This window comes from Momordica charantia (assembly GCF_013281855.1).
Source record: "Momordica charantia cultivar OHB3-1 chromosome 1 unlocalized genomic scaffold, Mcharantia_2.0 BLBB01000001.1, whole genome shotgun sequence".
NCBI lineage: Eukaryota > Viridiplantae > Streptophyta > Magnoliopsida > Cucurbitales > Cucurbitaceae > Momordica > Momordica charantia.
Genome location: NW_028275157.1, coordinates 424,442 through 443,230, shown reverse-complemented (window position 1 = coordinate 443,230; position 18,789 = coordinate 424,442). Strand labels below are relative to the sequence as shown.

At 36.1% G+C, this 18,789-nt stretch overlaps 1 pseudogene; it reads left to right on the top strand.

Moving 5' to 3' along the window:
• The first annotated feature begins 14,866 nt into the window (after window positions 1-14,866).
• Window positions 14,867-17,759, top strand: LOC148213042 (G-type lectin S-receptor-like serine/threonine-protein kinase At5g35370 pseudogene; annotated as a pseudogene).
• The last annotated feature ends 1,030 nt before the right edge of the window (window positions 17,760-18,789 follow it).

Here is an 18,789-nt window from a genome sequence, read left to right as displayed (position 1 = left end):
AGGTGTTCCAATTTTGTAGAAATGTCAATGTCGACAAATCACGAAAATTGTGAAAATTGATGGTTTTTGAATTAGTAAATAAAACTTTAATTGTAGCTTAATTAAGCTATAATTGATTATTTTTACAACCATAGGTTAAAATATGAGTAACTTGAGGGAATGTCAACTTCGATGAAAATGTCGAAACAAGATAATGAAGATCGATGGAAATAATTTGAATTAGATATTAAAGTTAAATGTTTTGTAATTATGTTTTATTGATAATTTCTAATAGATCTAGTCTTTAGTTATTATGAAATTGATGTGTGTATATATGATGAAATAATGGTAGAAATTTTGAAAACTAGAAATTTATTATACACAAGTGGTAGTGGTAGTGATATATGAAGCAAACAGCTAATTTAATTGGAGTTGTTTTTATACATGTATCAATTATCAAAACAAAACTATGTAAATATTTTTTTAATTTTTTAATTTTTGAAAATGGAAACATAACAAAACATCACACAATTAAAGAAAAGTCCCACCCTGCTAAATGGCTAAGCCTCCTCTAGATTTCGAGCTAGGGCATGTGCCAAAGTATTTGTGGCTTCACGAATTTCCTCCACAATCCAGATGATTTCTGAATAGTCCGTTTCGACTATATTGAGCAAACGTTCTACTTCCAGTGAATCAGTGCTGATGAAGACCTTCCTTGATAGCCATAGCCTCCAAAATTTTAATGCTTTGCTTCTCACGGACTAGATTTGTAATACCTTCTCTGTTGCAAAATACTCACCCCACACCGCCCTCTTGAGTGATATCAATTCACAAAGCGTCGATGTTTAGCTTTAATGAATTGGGAGGTGGAAGTGTCCATTGAATAAAATCTGGAGTCTTTGCCCTCTTGAACTTGAACTTGGATTGTTCTCTAACCGCTTATGAGGGAAAATGTCATCCATGTCTTGAAATTGCCTTTCAATTTGTGCAATTAGTCTATGTTTGCTAAGAAAGTCCCCACTCAAAGTCACTCTATTTCTATGCCTCTCAATCTTCCACATGATGATCATTATTTTATCTAGCTCTTGGTTCATTGTATTATCAGATCTTTGATTGTCCATCCTTTCCTATCAAAATAAATGAACACGAGTTAGAATGAAGGAAATAGGGTCATAAAGACTTTGTTACCTAACATTGCCAAAACAGATGCGTCGACGACTCCACTTTTTTCCTGCACAAAGCACAATAAAAATCAGTTTTAATCCCTTTCAAGGATAAATTAGATTAATTAGGAAGGATATCATTCATGATTTTCCAACAACAAATTTTAATCTTTGGAGGGACTTTGGCCTTCCAAAAGTACTTCCATCTCTTTGTAAGATCATTATTTGACGAAGAAATTTCTGATCTGTTAATATGATCCATGCCCATATGATAGGCACTCTTGACCGAAAACTGTCCTTTTGTGTTGGGGCCCCATATATCTCATCATCCCTATCTCTTGCAGGCAAAGAATCTGCAAAATAAGACTAGTCTCTGACTCAATGAAGTTGGCTCTAATTAACTCCTCATGTCACACCCCTCTCGAACTCATGATGGAAGCAACGTTGTGCTCACGCACAAAAGAGCCCCATAAAAGAGGTTTGTAGTTGGAGTCCCTAGCTAGGGAGGCAAGGGTCCGAACTAATCGAAATAGAGAACTCATTCCCAATCTTCCACCTGTAACTCTTATGAAAGAGGTCATGACCCCAAGTAATGTTGCACAAAGCATAAGAAGGGTGGTTACCCAACTTTGCCTTTATAAAATTGTCTAGCATGGAGGCTAGACGGGTTTTTCAGAATCCTCCAGCTTTGTTTGGCCAACATGTCTTGATTAAACATTCTAAGGTCTTTGAAACTCATTCCCCCCTCAACAAAGCCTTTGCCAACTGTGCCAATGAATCTTCCTCGTCTCAGCATTTGAACTCACCAAAACTTTGCATAGATCTCGTTGATCTCATTACAGAGCCTCTGAGGAAGCTTGAAGCAGCTCATTGTGTAGTTGGAGATGGCTTGGGAAATTGCCTTGATAAGAACTTCCTTTCCCCCAGTTGAAAAAGGCTTCTCCTTCCAACCTTGCAAAGCTTTCCAAACTCTATCCTTAATTGATCCAAAGAGGTGGCATTTGTTTCTTGACACCTGGGAGGGAAGCTCGAGATAACGACCAAGTTAATGAGCAAAAGGGACACAAAATTCCCTTTGAATATACTCGATTATTTCCTGTCTGGTGTTCTTGCTTGTCATGAACATGGATTTATCAAAATTAATAGTTTGACCATAGGCCTTCTCATAAGCTCTAAGAATTCTCTTCAAGCTTGACAATATCGTGGAGCAGCTTTAAAGAAGATCATGCTATCATCTGCATAAACTAAGTGAGTAATAGTAGGGCAGTATTTGTTAATACGAAAACCTATGAAGAGGTGGTTCTGTTCTTCCAAGTTGAGAAGAGCAGACAGACCTCTGCACATAAAAGAAAAAGATAAGGGCATAAAGGGTCTCCTCGACGAAGTCCTCTATGAGGCGTGAAGATTGGGCCCGCCTTTCCATGATAATCAACTCTTCTGAAGAGAGAGATAATTCATCATCATGTTACGAATGTTTTACCATGATAGAGGATGTGATGTTAGCGGCTCCACCGATTTACATATGGGCATTGGCTTGGAAATTATGTAAGATGTGTGTATGGTGGAAGTTATTTCAATGTCTGAGGAATTTCAAAGTGAGCCGAATAGGTGGAAGTTGCACCATAAATTTCAACGTGGTTTATTGACATGTGACAAGGAAGCAAAATCTTGGAAATAATCTACTTTTATGGTGGAGTAGGTTATAAGTTCTCTTAACTGAGAATTATGATTGTCAGTGAAGACAATGAGTACAGTAGAAGCTGTAAATTCTTCAGTATTTTGCCAAATATTAGAAGAGCAAATTATCCAAAATCTAAAAGGTACAAGAAGGGGGTATGCTCCATGTGCTATCAAAGAGATTTATGCCTTTAGGTTCTAGTCATCCAAATTAATACACTTTAAGCTTGGTATACGAGTTTTAGTTAACTAGTTATTTTTCACATAGTAGATTTTTCTTTTGTGGGCCATGGTTTTTCTCCAGTTTGGAGTTTCTCACGTAAATTATCATGTTTTCTTTTTTGATATGCTTCCTTTTAATTTCTCAGTCTTTTTTTTTTCTTTTTTTCTTTTTTGTTCTTTTTTGGCTTATTCCTACAGTAGAAATAGGGGTTTTTCCTCATCACCTCATGCTTGGTTTTGATGTTTTACCAATCACTTGCTTACTGTTCACGAGGAATTAAACTTGAATTAATGAACTTGATTTGTATTTATGTATGTAGTGTACAATCTCTAATGTATAATCTATTAGAGAAACTATTGATGCTGAGCCTCACAAAAATACTCAGCCCAAAACATTAGTCAAAAAGCAACCCGATGGATTTACTTCATCAAGAAAATAGAACTCTATTTGACAGCAAACTTCCAGCATGCATAATCTTCATTTCATGGAAAGAATTGATGATTGGAATATTGTTGGGTTTGTAAGGTGATTGCAAATAAAGTCCCACATTGGCTAGGGTAGGGAATGATCATAGGTATATAAGAGAGGACAATTATCTCCATTGGTATGAGGCCTTTTGGGTGGAACCAAAAGCAAAGCCGTGAGGGCTATGCCCAAAGCGGACAATATCATACCATTGTGGAGATACGTGGGGTACGAGGGGTACCGTTGCAATTATGAATTTTTATGATATTTTGTAAATAAAGAAATATAATCAAAATAGGAAACATTGTCCTAAATTGGTTAGGAACTCTTTTATTTAATTTGTTTTCTTTTAAATATGATCTTCCCGATTAGTTAGGAATTCCTTATTAGAGAGGATAAAATTAATCTCTATAAATAGAGATATCTTATTGGGAGATTGAGCATCTAAGTTCCAAAGAAAACTCTCTTCTCCCAAATTCAAGTTCTCTCCTCTACCATGAGTGGCTAAGCTTTGATTCTTCCAACTCAATGGTGATTCAAGTCCGATTGTAAGTTTGGGAGGCTCAAGTTAGATAGAGATTTCTTCTTTTTTCAAGTATTCTTTCTTTCTTGTTTTTATTATTTATGAACATTTTGTATTAATTAAATTGACGTCTTAATTCATATTAATTGTTCTACTGCTATCCATGAGTTTGTGATCCGTAATTGTCATGAATGATTGAAATAAGTACCAAGGGGTTGACTTATGTGTGTGTATTTATGACTTTTCCATGTTTACATAGCTGGCATAATAGACTCTAAGGAAACAAAGGGACAAAATTAATTAATTTGCAGCTATCTCAAATTAATTGATTTTGGTTTAGTCATTCTCATCATCCTTAATGCTATTCTTTGATTAATATGGAACGTTATCGTGCCCAGTTGATTAATTAATAAGATTTAATTTTGATGATTGATCTAAATTAATTAAATTAGGAAAACTTACCACGGCTGTTCCGAGTAAGTAGACTAAGTTCTTGAATCAAAAAATCGATTTTGTTTTTATAAAGCGTATGATCAAGATTACAATTGGATGAAAATCACACATTTGGATTGGAAGCTTGGTAAGATTAACTTTCGTTTTCCTTTTAGTTTATCTTTTTAAATTTCAAAATTTAAATACAAAACTCCCCATTTTAACTTTGAGAAATTAATTTCACTGGTTCCCTTGGGATTCGACCTGGTCTCACTACTTCTACAAGTTAGATTTAGTAGAATCAGTAATTATTTTGGAGGGTCTCGACAACCCTTACCAAATTCTCACACTTCAAAAAGGCTACTGTGTGTAGTTTTTAAACATGGTATCAGAGCCCAAAACGCTCAAACGAGCAACTGGTCTAAAAATGGGATCCGACTAAGATCGATGAGCCAAAAGAATCATGATCTTAAGGGGGCATGTTAAGGATCCTACATTGAAAAGAAAAGTTTATAATAGTCATGGGCTACTCCTCTCATTGTCAATTGGTTTTGAGATGGAACCCCATGAATATTGATATAATCCTCCAATACTTTCTCTCAAATAAAAATTTCAATTCGAGGGCTTGTGAGCTTGTTCTCAAATCAAGAAGGTTGATGCCTTCGACATTTAGCTTGTTGAAGGATTTTTTGAAGTTTTCGACTTTGAGCTTGATGAAGTCTTTAGTTTGTAACTTGATAAAGTTCTTCAACTTGTAGCTGATGAAGTTCTTTGGATCGTAGTTTGTGAAGAGTTCTCCAGTTTGTTGAAGTTTTTCGGCTATGAAGCTTGATGAAGACTTTGCAGCTTGATGGAGTCCTTGACTTGCAACTTGATGAAGTCTTCGGCTTGTAGCTTGACGAAATCTTCAACTTATAGCTTGTGGATGACTCTGAATAATTGTAGACGATTCTTAGTGCTCTTATGGCTCCGAATCTCCAATTCTTCTAAATCATTTTGAATATCTCAAATGAGAGGTGACCCCCTCTATTTACAGATTTTTTGTGGGTCTTATATGAGTTATGTGCTTAATGGGCTTGGACTCAATCTCTTTATGGGTTTATCCAATTAGCCGATGTCATCGAACGACCATAAGAAAGACAGTTGACATACTTTTATTTGTTGATTTTAAAATTAATTTAAGACATGTGTAAATTTGTTATTAATCCCTAAATATACTTTTAAATTTGTGGTGTGACATTTACTAATTGACCAAATTTTATTATTCCACACTTACTCTTGGCTTTGTCGTATCTTAGGCTGACTCTTTTTTATTTGTGCATTTTTTTCATGGGTCTATTACTTATCTACTTCTTTATGTTGATGGCGTAATTGTCACCGAAAGTAGTTCTTTGTATATTGATTCTCTAGTTGATGAATTTTGACTTCATTTTGATATGAATGACCTTGATGCATTGAAATATTTTCTTGGGCTAGAAATTAGTTGGAGCATTTTTTGGATTTCTATTTACTCGTGATGTTTACCTCATTTTGGTATGCTCTCACTGCCAAAGCCTTGTAATACACCTACTGGTCTTATGTCGCCTGGTGGTGATGCTTCTCCTTGTTCAGAATCTGAAGCTCAAAGTTTACGTGCTATAGTTGGGGCATTACACTACCTTACTTTTACAAGACGTGTCAAGTAAACTGTCTCAATTTATTCACTCTCCTCTTGTTTCTTATTTGGTGGATGTTAAATCGAGTTTTTCGGTATATTGTTGATCTATTGATTTTGATTTCTTTCATATTAATGTCGTTTCGGACTCCGATTGGACTAGCGATAATCTAATTGATCATCGTTCTACCACTGAGTTTGTTATCTTTTTGGGCCCAAATCCTATTTCATGAGGTGCTAAAAAACAGTATGTGGTTTTTCGAAGCTCTACAGAAATTTAATATTGTTCTCTTGCCACTACTACTTCTGAATTATTGTGGGTTCGTCAGCTTCTTCATGATCCTTATGTTTTTGGAGAAAACCCCCAGTCTTGTCACTTGTGATGTGACAATGGGCCATATAGCTTGCTCGCAATCCTATCTTCCATGATCGAACAAAAGATGGAGATTCATTTTCATTTTATTCGAGAGCGGGTTGTCTGAAAAGATATTATTATACAGTTTATTCGAGAGCGAAGTCAGGTTTAGATCCCTTACCAGTAGCCTTCTTCTTCGTGAAAGTCTTACTTCTAGAAAAAGATGGCATAGACTTGGCTCCAAAGGTCGAGCCTCGGTGGAACTTTTCCGAGGTGGCAACGTTTGCCTCCCCTTCCTGTCCTTTATTTTTCATAAGAGACTAGTAAGTTTGTAGTTCATTTAAGAGCATGGTAAGAGCGTATTCCATCTTATTCATAACGCATTGCTGCGGAATTGCAGGAAACTTTTCGGAAGAGATTCTAGAATAAACCTGATCTGAGTCTGCTCGTCTATGACGGCCCCGTTCGACTCCGCCACATTGAACTGGACTATCAGGTTAAGAACGTGTTCTCGCACTGATGAGCCCTCCTTCATGCGAAGTTGTAAATGAACTTAAGGGCTTCATGTTGAGCCTGTGAGAACGGTAGTCCAAACATGCTCTGCAGCGAGTCGATGATCTCCTTAGCGGTGATCGTGTCCTCGTGCTTCTTAGCTAGCACATTAGATATGCTAGCCAAGATGTAGACCTTAGCGTTGTCATTGGCCTTGATCCATCTGTCATAGACATTGCGCACTGCCACTGTGGTGTTAGGTGCAGGAGCTTGAGGACAATCCTCTTGCAAGACGAACCTAAGATCATCTACCACTTGTATAGTGTTTATATTCGATTTCCATTGTTTGTAATTCTCGCTGTTAAGTTTTTCCACGACTATGAGTGCAATAATAGAAGTAGACATGCTGAAAGTAAAAACAAACCTATATTAGTTTAATTTATTATCCTTTAAACCCAATCATATTTTAAGGAAAAGTAATTAAGCACCCTAACAAAATTGTTTTGCAATGACGCTTCAGTGATTTAGAGAAACAGATACCATAGGGCAGACAGCTACTCCTTCACTGAATTGAGACATTTTCAACTAAATTTTACACCAGAATAACTCTTATTCCTATAAACTTTAGCCATCGTTTATTTGGTCAAGAAATTGCTAACTAACTTAACAACTCCTCGTAAGTCTGACCTACTATTTTCAGACCTCAGAGGTCTTCCCCAATAATCCCGCCATAGGGAAGGAAAATATTGGAGCAAAACCTAAGAGACCCTTATCCATTTCTGGAGTTTGCCTTGGTTTTGATTCTATACAATGAACCCTCCGTAAGGATGGTCGCACCAGGACGACACGCAGGTCATGTATGAAATCTCACAGTGCAAACCAATGGCGGAGACCGTAGGATGTCTTGTCACATGTCCTTCTCCCACTTACTATGAATACTATCTCTATTCACTTCGATATTGAACCATGCAAACACTTTCTGTAGGGAGGTGGCGCCCAGGGCAACATGAGGCCGAGCATGGAACTCACAGTGTGAATATAAAGGAGAACGTGAGAAGGAGATAAAAGTATGTTATATATATCTTGTATATCAAACATATACGTGGTATATTACATGTTCCCTTTTTGCTCCCACTTAGTATTCTAAGACTAGGGTATATTACTTAGATAAATCCCGACTAAGTGAATTTTTAGTCGGCCCAATATAACTATTTATATTGGTAGTTGTACATTAATGTTTTAGTTTATTAAACATTTTAATAAACTAACAACATTATTGCATGTATATAAAATATTGACTAATTCAACCCCCAGGTCGGTTTCCAGGTAGAGGTGTTCCCTTACGGTCAGCTTAAGTACCTCAACCATAGACAAAACCTTGCTTAGACAGGGTTCCCTTATAGGCAATATTTTATATTGAGTCTTTTATCATTTCATTTTAAACCTAGTTAAAACAAAATAAAAGACTACCCCCTAATCATATTAGTAGATATAATCTAAGGTTTAATTAATTTTAAACCCCTTTAAAATTAATTAACTTAGACCCTAGGTTTGCATGCCACTCTTTATTATAGATTTTAATTTCTATCTACTAAATTTTATAACTCTTATAAAATTTAAGAAATTGAAATTATAATCATGCATAGCAAACATACATTAATATAACGATTATATTAACTAAAGTAATGTCAGACTCAATGCACCTTTATTTTCAACTAATTAATACAACACTTATATTAATCATGAAAATAAAACATGCATTCATACATTATAACATTTACAACTATATGATGCATGATTATACATACATACTATATATCAAACATACATATTATGCATGTATGGTGGGATTTTAAAACTATATGGCATACAATATGCAATATACATTTAATTAAAATACACATTCATAATGCATAAAATAATTAAATAGCAAAGTTGGATCGGATTTTGGCACCCTAAGAAAGCAAAATTAAAAAAAAACGCCCGCAACCGCCTTCGAACCGCGAACCAGAGCAACGGAATCACGTCGAAAAACACTGGGACAGTGCCTCGGCGCCAAAGGGCAGTGCCACGATACTACTGCAATAAAACACTGCAGCAGTAGCGCCATGGCGCTAAGGCACGACACCATGGCACTGTGTGCTGTCCCTACAGCGCCATGGCGCTGCTGGCGCTGTCTGCGCGGCCTACTTCATCTTGTTCGCTGTTTTCTGCAACTCTTCACCCAATCCGACACCACGAACAGCTTTCGAGCGACCCAGACTTACAAACTCGATACAGAAACTCAATGTCCAAAACATCGGGCCATTACAGGATCAAATCAAGAAGTAAATTGCTATCTACATACCAAAAACCGGAAAATTTCCAACCTGCAAACCCATATTTCGAAAATAAGAAAACACCCACCAAGAACATAGATTTTGTTCACAAAAAATCAAAACATCAATGCAGCTCTGATACCAATTGATAGGATGTGAATCCCGCAGCGGCAGCGATGATCTTCGTTCATCAATTTTTAGAAACAAAACTCATAATTCAAAGTGTGAAATACAGGGGAAAATGTTTTTCCTTACCTTTGAAGAACTCTTCTTCAACGATTTAATCTCCCGAACATCACCAAATGATCTTCCGTGCTATTCTCTAGGTACGAGATCGTGCTTGTGGGAGCTTTGGTTTGGAACAAGAAGGAGAATTGAGAGGGAGAACTTGAGAGAAAAGCCTCGTAGGGGTAGTTCACTTGCAGAACTATTATGCAAAAACCACATATGACGTGGGGTTAATTCCCCATGTCATAACTGTCCCCCAATCCCCTGCAATTAAGCAGGGGAGTGTTAATATTATTATTAATATTAATATTAATAATTAATATATATAATATATAATAATTAATATATATATATAATTAATTAATTAATCATATTAATTAATAAATGTTAATTAATTATTAACCTAATTAATAATCAATTAATATATATATATATATATATATATATATCAAATAAATAATTCACTTAATTATTTATCACAAAAATAGAATCATATTCTACCGCATTTCTCTCGTATAACCTATAGTCGTAATGCACATCTTACACACATTATTTCTAACCTATAGTTTTAATATGAATCTTATTCATATTAATTTTATTTGAATCTCATTCAAATAATATCTCTAATAACATATAGTTTTAATTTAGAATTAACTATATATTATAATGTATCAATATACATTATAATAAATTGTGTCATACACAATTAACTCAAATTCCCTTTAATTAAATTTGAACAATTCAAATTCTTTCCAAGATTTAATGTTCTTAATTACCCTTTATGAGCTAGCAAGAGGACCTAATGGAACTATAGATCAGAAGCTCAAACATTACGAGATTAATTGGTTAAACTCATTAACCACCTTAATCAACATACGTTAACTACGGGTTATTCCACTAAAAACTCGCAGCTGAACTCTTCTCACTATAGATTATTTCTGTGTCCACGGATATCGACCATTAATGGCAAGTCAATCCTTCACGAGTGCTCGTAACTCAAGCTGGGTCAAATTACTGTTTTACCCCTGAGTTACATCTTACTCCTTAAATACCACTGCTCCTCTAGTGAACAACCCGGTTATGATCCAACCAACAACCGGAAGTCCCTCTCGGGCTAGTGAGACGGTGGGGCCCCTTGTTCAAGTCCCGGAGTCAGCATTTAAGAGAACACACATCTACTCCCCTAAAGTCAGGGAGGAGTGAATTCCATCTTGTGAAGTTATGTTCCCAGCTCCCCACTCGGTCTCATCCCCAAAATGGTAGGATTGTTGAGTCGGCGACTCGGGCCACTCTAACCCATACATATCAAAGGACGAGCCCTTACGGGTAGAAGTCCATAACTCACTCAGGATTAAGAATGAGTTGCTAGCCATCCTATGAAATAGCAATTTGTTAGTCAACGGTGTTACATCTAAAGATTGGCTATTTCACTGTCCGATCTTATACAAACTCATTGTATAGGATACCCTCACTCGCATGTCTCCACATGAACGACCTGGATCGGGTCGGCTATAACATTTACAAAGTGGGTCGTATCCATAATGTTGACAGGATAAGGTAGCCAACCTTATCCATATACTATAGACCTTTTAGATTATTCCCGAGACATTATCCACTTGTATATCAGGGGTATATCAAATATATACCCAGTATATTAGGGATATATCAAATATACCCAGTATATCAAATATATACCCAATATATATACTATCTCGGTTACATGATAATAACCTTAGATACCAGAGTTAGATCGAAGGTATATCAAATACAGATTGAATGTACGTATATCAAATACAGTAGATATATATATCAATAACAAATATACATTAGATGTATATAATATATCATATGTCATAAGAGTAAATAAAAATTCAAATATTTTGCTATATTTGAAATTTTGAAAAGCTGGTGACATTTTTTGAAATACATAAATTATTTTTGCTACCCACTACAATTACCCTATATATTTAATTATTTAAAAAATAGAATCGGGACGGGGTTGAGACATGCATTTTCTATTTTTGGGGCCTGACTATGTGGAAAATAAAAATTATAGTGGAAAAAATTTAGAGATAAAAACAAGATTCAAAATATAATTTTTATAGAAAATAAATAAATAGAGAGATAAATAAAAGTTACATTGACAGAAAATTGAACGAGGAAAGAAGATGGAAAAATATATTAGGAAGAGCAAGAAAAGTTATAAAAGAGAAAAAAGTTCGAAAAAATATTAAATTTTTAGAGAGAGAAATGAAACTGATATGTTAGAAAAAAATAAAAAATAAAAAATAAAAATACATAGAGATGAAAAAATTGGAGAGGGAGAGTCAAATAATAATAAATATTAAAAGTAGAAAAAGTTTAGAGAGAGAAAAATAAATTTTGTTGAGAGAAATTATTAAACAGAATAAAAGGTAAAATATATAGAGATGAAAATTTTAGAGACAGGAATCAATTTTATAAATATTTTCATAAACTTATTTTATTTTATTAATGAGAAGAGCACCTCTACAAATTATAAAAGATTATTTAGGGTCATTTGATAACCATTTCTACTTTTGCCTTTTGGTTTTCGTATTTTTAGTTTTTGGTTTTCTGTTTTTAATTAACAAAAATCATATATTTTTCATAACCATTTTTTGTTTTTCGTTTTTTGAAAACAGAAAACAAAACATATTTGATAACCATTTTTATTTTTATGTTTTTAAAAAGTTAGAAAATTGAAAATAAGAGAAAATTCTATGAAGAGTAGAGATGACAATGGCGTGGGTGTGAGTGCGAGTGAGAATGCTCCCCCATTCTTGTGCTATTGAAAATTTTTAAACCCCGTCTCCACTTCGTTCTTCGGTATGAGAGACGTCCTCGAGAAAAATTATCGGTTTTATAATTGTTTTTAATTATTGTTATAATTTTAAAAAATAAAAATAGTGTAATAAATATATATTAATTATTAAATAAATGGAATCGGGGATGAGGTCATGACATGCATTTTCTATTTTTGGGGTCCGAACATGCAGAAATTTGTATCATCCCTAATGTAGAGACATGAAAATAAAAGTAGAAATGTAAATAAACTTTTGGAAGATAAATTTTAGAGAGAAATAAAAAAATAGAAAAAAATTAGTGAAAGAAAAGTTAAAGACAAAAAGAGACAAAAAAAAATAAAAATTTTAGAGAAAAAAAGTAAAGTCCAGAGGAAAAGATTTGTTGAAGAAAAAAAGAAATTAGAAAGAAAGAGAAAAATTAGAGTGGAAATAATTTAGAGATAAAAACAGATTTCAAAATATAATTTTCAAAAAATATAAATAAATATTGAGATAAATAAAAGTTACAGTGAAAGACAATTGAACGATAAAAGGAAACTATAATTTTCGAGGAAAATATAGATTAGGAAGAGGAAAAATACAAAGTTCGGAAAAATATTAAATTTTTAGAGAGAAATGAAACTGATATGTTAGAAAAAAAATAAAAAAATAAAAAAACATATAGATGAAAAATTTGGAGAGAGACAAATAATAATAAATATTAAAAATATGAAAATTTTAGGGAGAGAAAAATAAATTTTGTGGAGAGAAATTTAGAAAGAAAAATATTTTAAGGTGAGAAAGAAATTTTTTAGAGATAAATATGAGAAAGAAAAAAAAGTTGAGTATTATAAAAAAAAATCAGATTTTGAAAAATAGAAACCAGTTTTTGATATATATTTTTTAAAATTTACATAGAATTTCAAAATGATTTTTGAAATACAAAAATAGAAAATTGAATGAACGGTTTTTTTTTTTAATATTGTTGTAAAGAAACTTATTTTAAAAATATAGTTGTTTAATTAAAAATGTTAAAAATATTGTAGATTTTAAAACTTATTTTAAAAATATTGTAGTTTTAAAAAACTGAAAGGTTGAGACGACCATTTAGACGTGGCGCCCGATTTTTTTTTTAAAATTTGAATGTTGGTCGTCTCTTGAAGAGACGACCATGTGGGGACGACCACCCGATCGGTTTATTTTTGAAAAAAAAAAGTATAATGTTTTATATTATATATTATTTAGTAGCTTTAAGTCAAAAGATTCTTGAGTGTTGTAGTAGATGTATTGTTGCTACAAATCTCTTTCGTTCTAGGTTCGTATCTTAGATCACACATTTTTCTTTTTTATATTTAACCATCTCTTTTTTTTTAATATATATGTAAAATATAAACAAGAATATATAAACCTACAATATTTTTAAAATAAATTTCATTTACAACAATATTAAAAAAAAAAAAAACCCTTTGAATGAACAGTCAGTTTTTAAAACTAAAAACGAATTGAAAATGAATTAAAAAAAAATGGTAAAGGACGTAGGTGTCCGTCTACATGTGCTTATGTCAGCAGACGATATTCATCTAAAAATAATCGACTAAGGAGTTTTTTTTAATCCTTAAAAGTTGATTGAATGAATAAAAGTCCATTAACTTAATTGGAATCCGTCTTCACATAAAATCAAATTTAACAAAATACACTTACTTTGGTTTCAATTTATAGAGTCAAGCGTTGAACCAAATCATGTTGCTTTCACATTTTTTTCCTCTCCCACTTTTCTTGTTTAATCAAAATTAGTTTAGCTTTCAATTTCGTTTTATAAAATTCAATTAAACTTTATAGATTATCCATAATTTCTTTTCTTTTTCTAGTACAATAAGTAGATTGGGATTTAAATTCACCACCTCTCGATAAGAAACGAGTGTCAATTACTATTGAGCTAAGATCATGTTGCATCTATAAATTAATTTTTACCTTAGAAAATCCCATGAATCAATCCATACAACCTTAAATACTAATATTGTAAAATGACACAATAATTTATGTAGTTCAATTTAATCCTACGAACTAAATTGAAACTAAACTCAAATAATATTGATAAAGTTTGTAACAAATCTTCCGGTAAATTAAAAATCTACAAATTTAATTTATAAACTTTCAAATAGTCCTGGACTTATTCCACATTTTAAAAAATTCATAGACCTATCTCACACAAAATTGAAATTTTAAAATTTAATGTCGTATACGTTAGAATCTATTAGACACAAAATTGAAAGTTAGAAACTTATTAAATATATATACATTTTTTCCTAAGTCTACTGACCCATCAAACACAAAACAAAGTCAGTTTAGAGACTTATTACTAACTAAACTAAACTTGTAATTAACATAAAATTTACAACTTATTTAAAAAAATCTTACGTGGGTGATCGTTCAAGAAGGAGAAATACAGAAAAAATAACAAATATATTTTTTCTATTATTTTAGAAAAATAAAAAGTAGTCAACTTTTTAGATAATTTGTGGAGCACCAAAGATTTATCTCTTCTAAAATTATAAAAAAAAAAAAAAAGAAAAAAGAAAAAAAGGGGGAATTGTGTATATTTATATTTAGGGTAGTTGGAGTGGTAGAAAACATTTATTATAAGGAAGAAGAGAAGACATCCTTGTCGGCCTTTGACCAACTCAAACTCAGCCTTCATCTTCTTCCCCAATAAAATAAAGCCATAATTTTGACTTAACCTGCAAAAATTGTGCGTCTTCTTGTTCCTTCAAATCCCGTGTATGGTTTCAGTTTGTTGTATGGGCCGCTTGGCTGTATTCGTCACCGTCTCTCTTGTGTTTGTACTGACCAGTTTGAACTTTGAGGTGCTCTCCGGCGCCCCCGTGGCGTCCGGCTCCATCAGCCCCAACTTCACGGCCTCCAACTTCCAATTCATCGACCAATCGGGCGTCTTCTTGACCTCTCCCGACGGCAACTTCAGCGCCTCCATCACCAACCCCAACCACGACTCCCTCTACTACTTCCTCGTCCTCCACTCCCCTTCCAACACCGTCCTCTGGTCCGCCAATCCCGGCCAACCCGTCTCCTCCTCCGCCGCCCTCACCCTCTCCCCCGCCGGCCTCTCCCTCTCCCCCGTCTGGTCCACTCCCCCTCTCCCCCTCCCCCGCCGCCTCCCTCCGCCTCCTCGACGACGGCAACCTCCTCCTCCTCGACCGCTCCAACTCCTCCCTCTGGGACTCCTTCCGCTCCCCCACCGACACCATTGTCCCCGGCCAGCGCCTCGCCGTTTCGAATTCCTTGTCCGCCCCCGGGGACGGCGGGTTCCGCCTCCGTCTCACCGCCGCCGATCTCCTCCTGGACTGGAATCGCTTCACCTTCTGGAAGCTCTCCATGGACTTGAAGGCCTTCAGGGACTCCTACGCTCCCGTCTCTTTCATGGCCATCAATGCCTCCGGGTTTCATCTCTTCGCGGCGGACGGATCCACCGTCGTCATGCACGTGCCTCTGCCTTCGCCTTCCGGTGGGGGTTTCAGATTCGGGAGATTTGGGTTTGATGGGAGATTCCAGATCATGCGCTTTGCAGACGGGGATTTCGTGGAGGAATTCGTGGGTCCGTCGGAGGCTTGCCGGATTCCGACGATTTGCGGGAAGCTGGGGCTCTGTTCTGCCGGAGTCTGTTCTTGTCCTCCCGGTTTCACCGGCGATTCACAGAGCGGCAAAGGCTGCGTTCCGGCTGACTCCTCGCTCTCTCTTCCTTCTCCTTGCAGTGATGTTACCGACGGAAGAGAAGGTGAATTGAGCAATTTGGATTCAGATTTTTCGTATTTGAGACTTGTTCCTGGGGTGGATTATTTCGCCAACAATTTCATGGACCCTACAACCCATGGAGTTGACTTGCAATTCTGTCAAGATTTATGCTCGCGGAACTGCTCCTGCTTGGGGATTTTCTACGAACAATCCTCCTCTTCTTGTTTCCTTGTTAGGGATAAGCTTGGTTCCATCATGGCGGAGAACAGAACTCGCGTGGGTTACATAAAAACCCTCCAAATTACTCCATCTTCGGAAAACGGGGGGAAGGCCAGGAGGAGGAGAATTCCATTGCTGGGGCTGATATTGCTCCCTTCTTTGGCATTCTTCCTCGTGATCGCATTGGGCGTGATTCTCCTCTGGTTGAGAAGACGCAAAGCCTCCGCGGCAATGCGGCGGTCGGATTCTTGCTCGTCGACCGAGCTCGAGATGACGTTGATCCCAGGCCTGCCAGTCCGGTACGGGTATGGGGAGATTGCGGCAGCGACCGAGGATTTCAAGACCCAAATAGGGAGCGGCGGCTTTGGAACGGTGTACAAAGGAACTCTGCCGGACAAAACGGTGATTGCAGTGAAGAGAATGACGAGCCTGGGAGTGCAGGGGAAGAGGGATTTCTTCGCGGAAATTGCAGTGATTGGCAATATTCACCACGTGAATTTGGTGAGATTGAAAGGGTTTTGCGTGGAAAAGAGGCAGCGGCTTCTAGTGTTGGAGTACATGAACAGAGGGTCGTTGGATGAAGCTCTGTTTGGGGGAGGCCCTGTTTTGGAGTGGGAACAAAGGTTTCAAATAGCGGTGGGGGCTGCCAGAGGGCTTGCTTATTTGCACAGTGGGTGCCACCACAAGATCATCCACTGCGACGTCAAGCCAGAGAACATTCTTTTGAACCACAATCTCGGCCTTGGGGTCAAGATCTCTGATTTCGGCCTCTCCAAGCTTCTCACCCCCGAACAATCCGGGTTGTTTACAACTCTCCGAGGAACCCGGGGCTATCTCGCGCCCGAGTGGCTCACGAGTTCGGCCATTTCGGATAAGAGCGACGTTTACAGCTTTGGAATGGTGTTGCTGGAGATTGTTAGGGGGAGGAAGAACTGCTCATTCTGGAGTTCGGGCAACGGCGACGGGGATGGGGAGAGGGAGAGGGCGTACTTTCCTCTGCTTGCATTAGAAATGCATACGAAAGGAAGGTACTTGGAGCTGGCGGACACGAGGCTTGAGGGGCGGGTGAGGAGCGAGGAGGTCGAGATGCTCGTGCGCGTGGGGCTGTGTTGTGTGCATGAGGATCCTGCGCTGAGGCCGAGCATGTCCAATGTTGTGGGCATGTTGGAAGGAGGGGTGGCTGTGGCTGTTCCGATTGTAGAGTCCCTCAACTTCTTGCATGTGTACGGCCGCCGATTCACCGAGGCGTCGAGGATTGAAGACTTTGCATTGGCAGGGCAAGGATACCACAACAGCAACAACGTTAGCAATAGTGTTGTTACTGCATTCTCTTACATATCATCCCAGCAAGTGTCTGGTCCTAGATAACGTTTAATGACACTGGATTCTCATTTAGTTTTTTGCGACTTTCTTTCACACACATGATCCAAATTTGTATCTTACACATGAATAATAATATAACGTAAGTTTAGCCATCAAAGATTTTCTAATAATCTCGTCTGTTTATCCTCTCTCCCTTTCTAGCTCATCATCTATTCTCATTGCTAGGACTTTTCTAAGTTTCTAAGAGAATTAAAAAAGTTTTGTGCTTTGACTATATATATTGGATCTCGTTTTGTATCTCTCATTAATACCGTTGGATGAAAAGTTCAATGGTAGTCAACGAGAGATCGGTACTAAAAATTTCATGTCACTCTGTAGCTCATCATCTATTCTCATGGCTAGGATTTTTCGAATTTCAGTGATAATCAACAAGAGATTCGGTGTCAGGTTTTGTGTTTGAAATAACAGCTGTAAATGGAGAAGTTTGGTCAAATACTCTACAAGATATAGAGGAGAGTTAATTAAAGAGGATGGTTTTCTTTTGGATTCATTCACAGCTGTGAGATGTGTACCAACAAGGCTACCAGTCTACCACCTACACCTTTTCAAACTCAAGCTTTCAAGAATTAATGCTATATTTGAACCAATCAATATTTAAATACTATTTACTAATACCTTGTGAATTTTAAGCAAAAATTAAGAGAATACAAGAAAGAGGACATAATGCAAAGACGGATAGGATTTCATTATGTTTTAGCATAAAAATCTAATGTATAATGAATTTTCATGTTGAACAAATAACCTGCAAAAAAGAGAGAAAGCAAACTTCGATGCTGAAGTTAGTATAATCCGAATGTTTTCTTTTTCGTTTATGTTTTGTTTTGTTTATTCCACATAGTAACAAATCTACCCTTAAATTTTGGGATGACATCGCCAATGCTTTTTGAAACAATATATTCACGGATTTCTCGTCTATTGGCATACCAAAGCTGCCCGATCACTCTCCCCAGAAAAGGAAAAAGTGTGTACCCTTGCGTCCGGATATCAACTCCCAGGAGGGGAATATTTTAATTTAAGTATTTTAAATATAGATTTATTGATTTTTGTTTTTCAAATATATTTTTATTGTTGAGTATGAATTTAAGCATATTTTAGTTTATTTAGTATAATTTTATCGTCTTGTGATC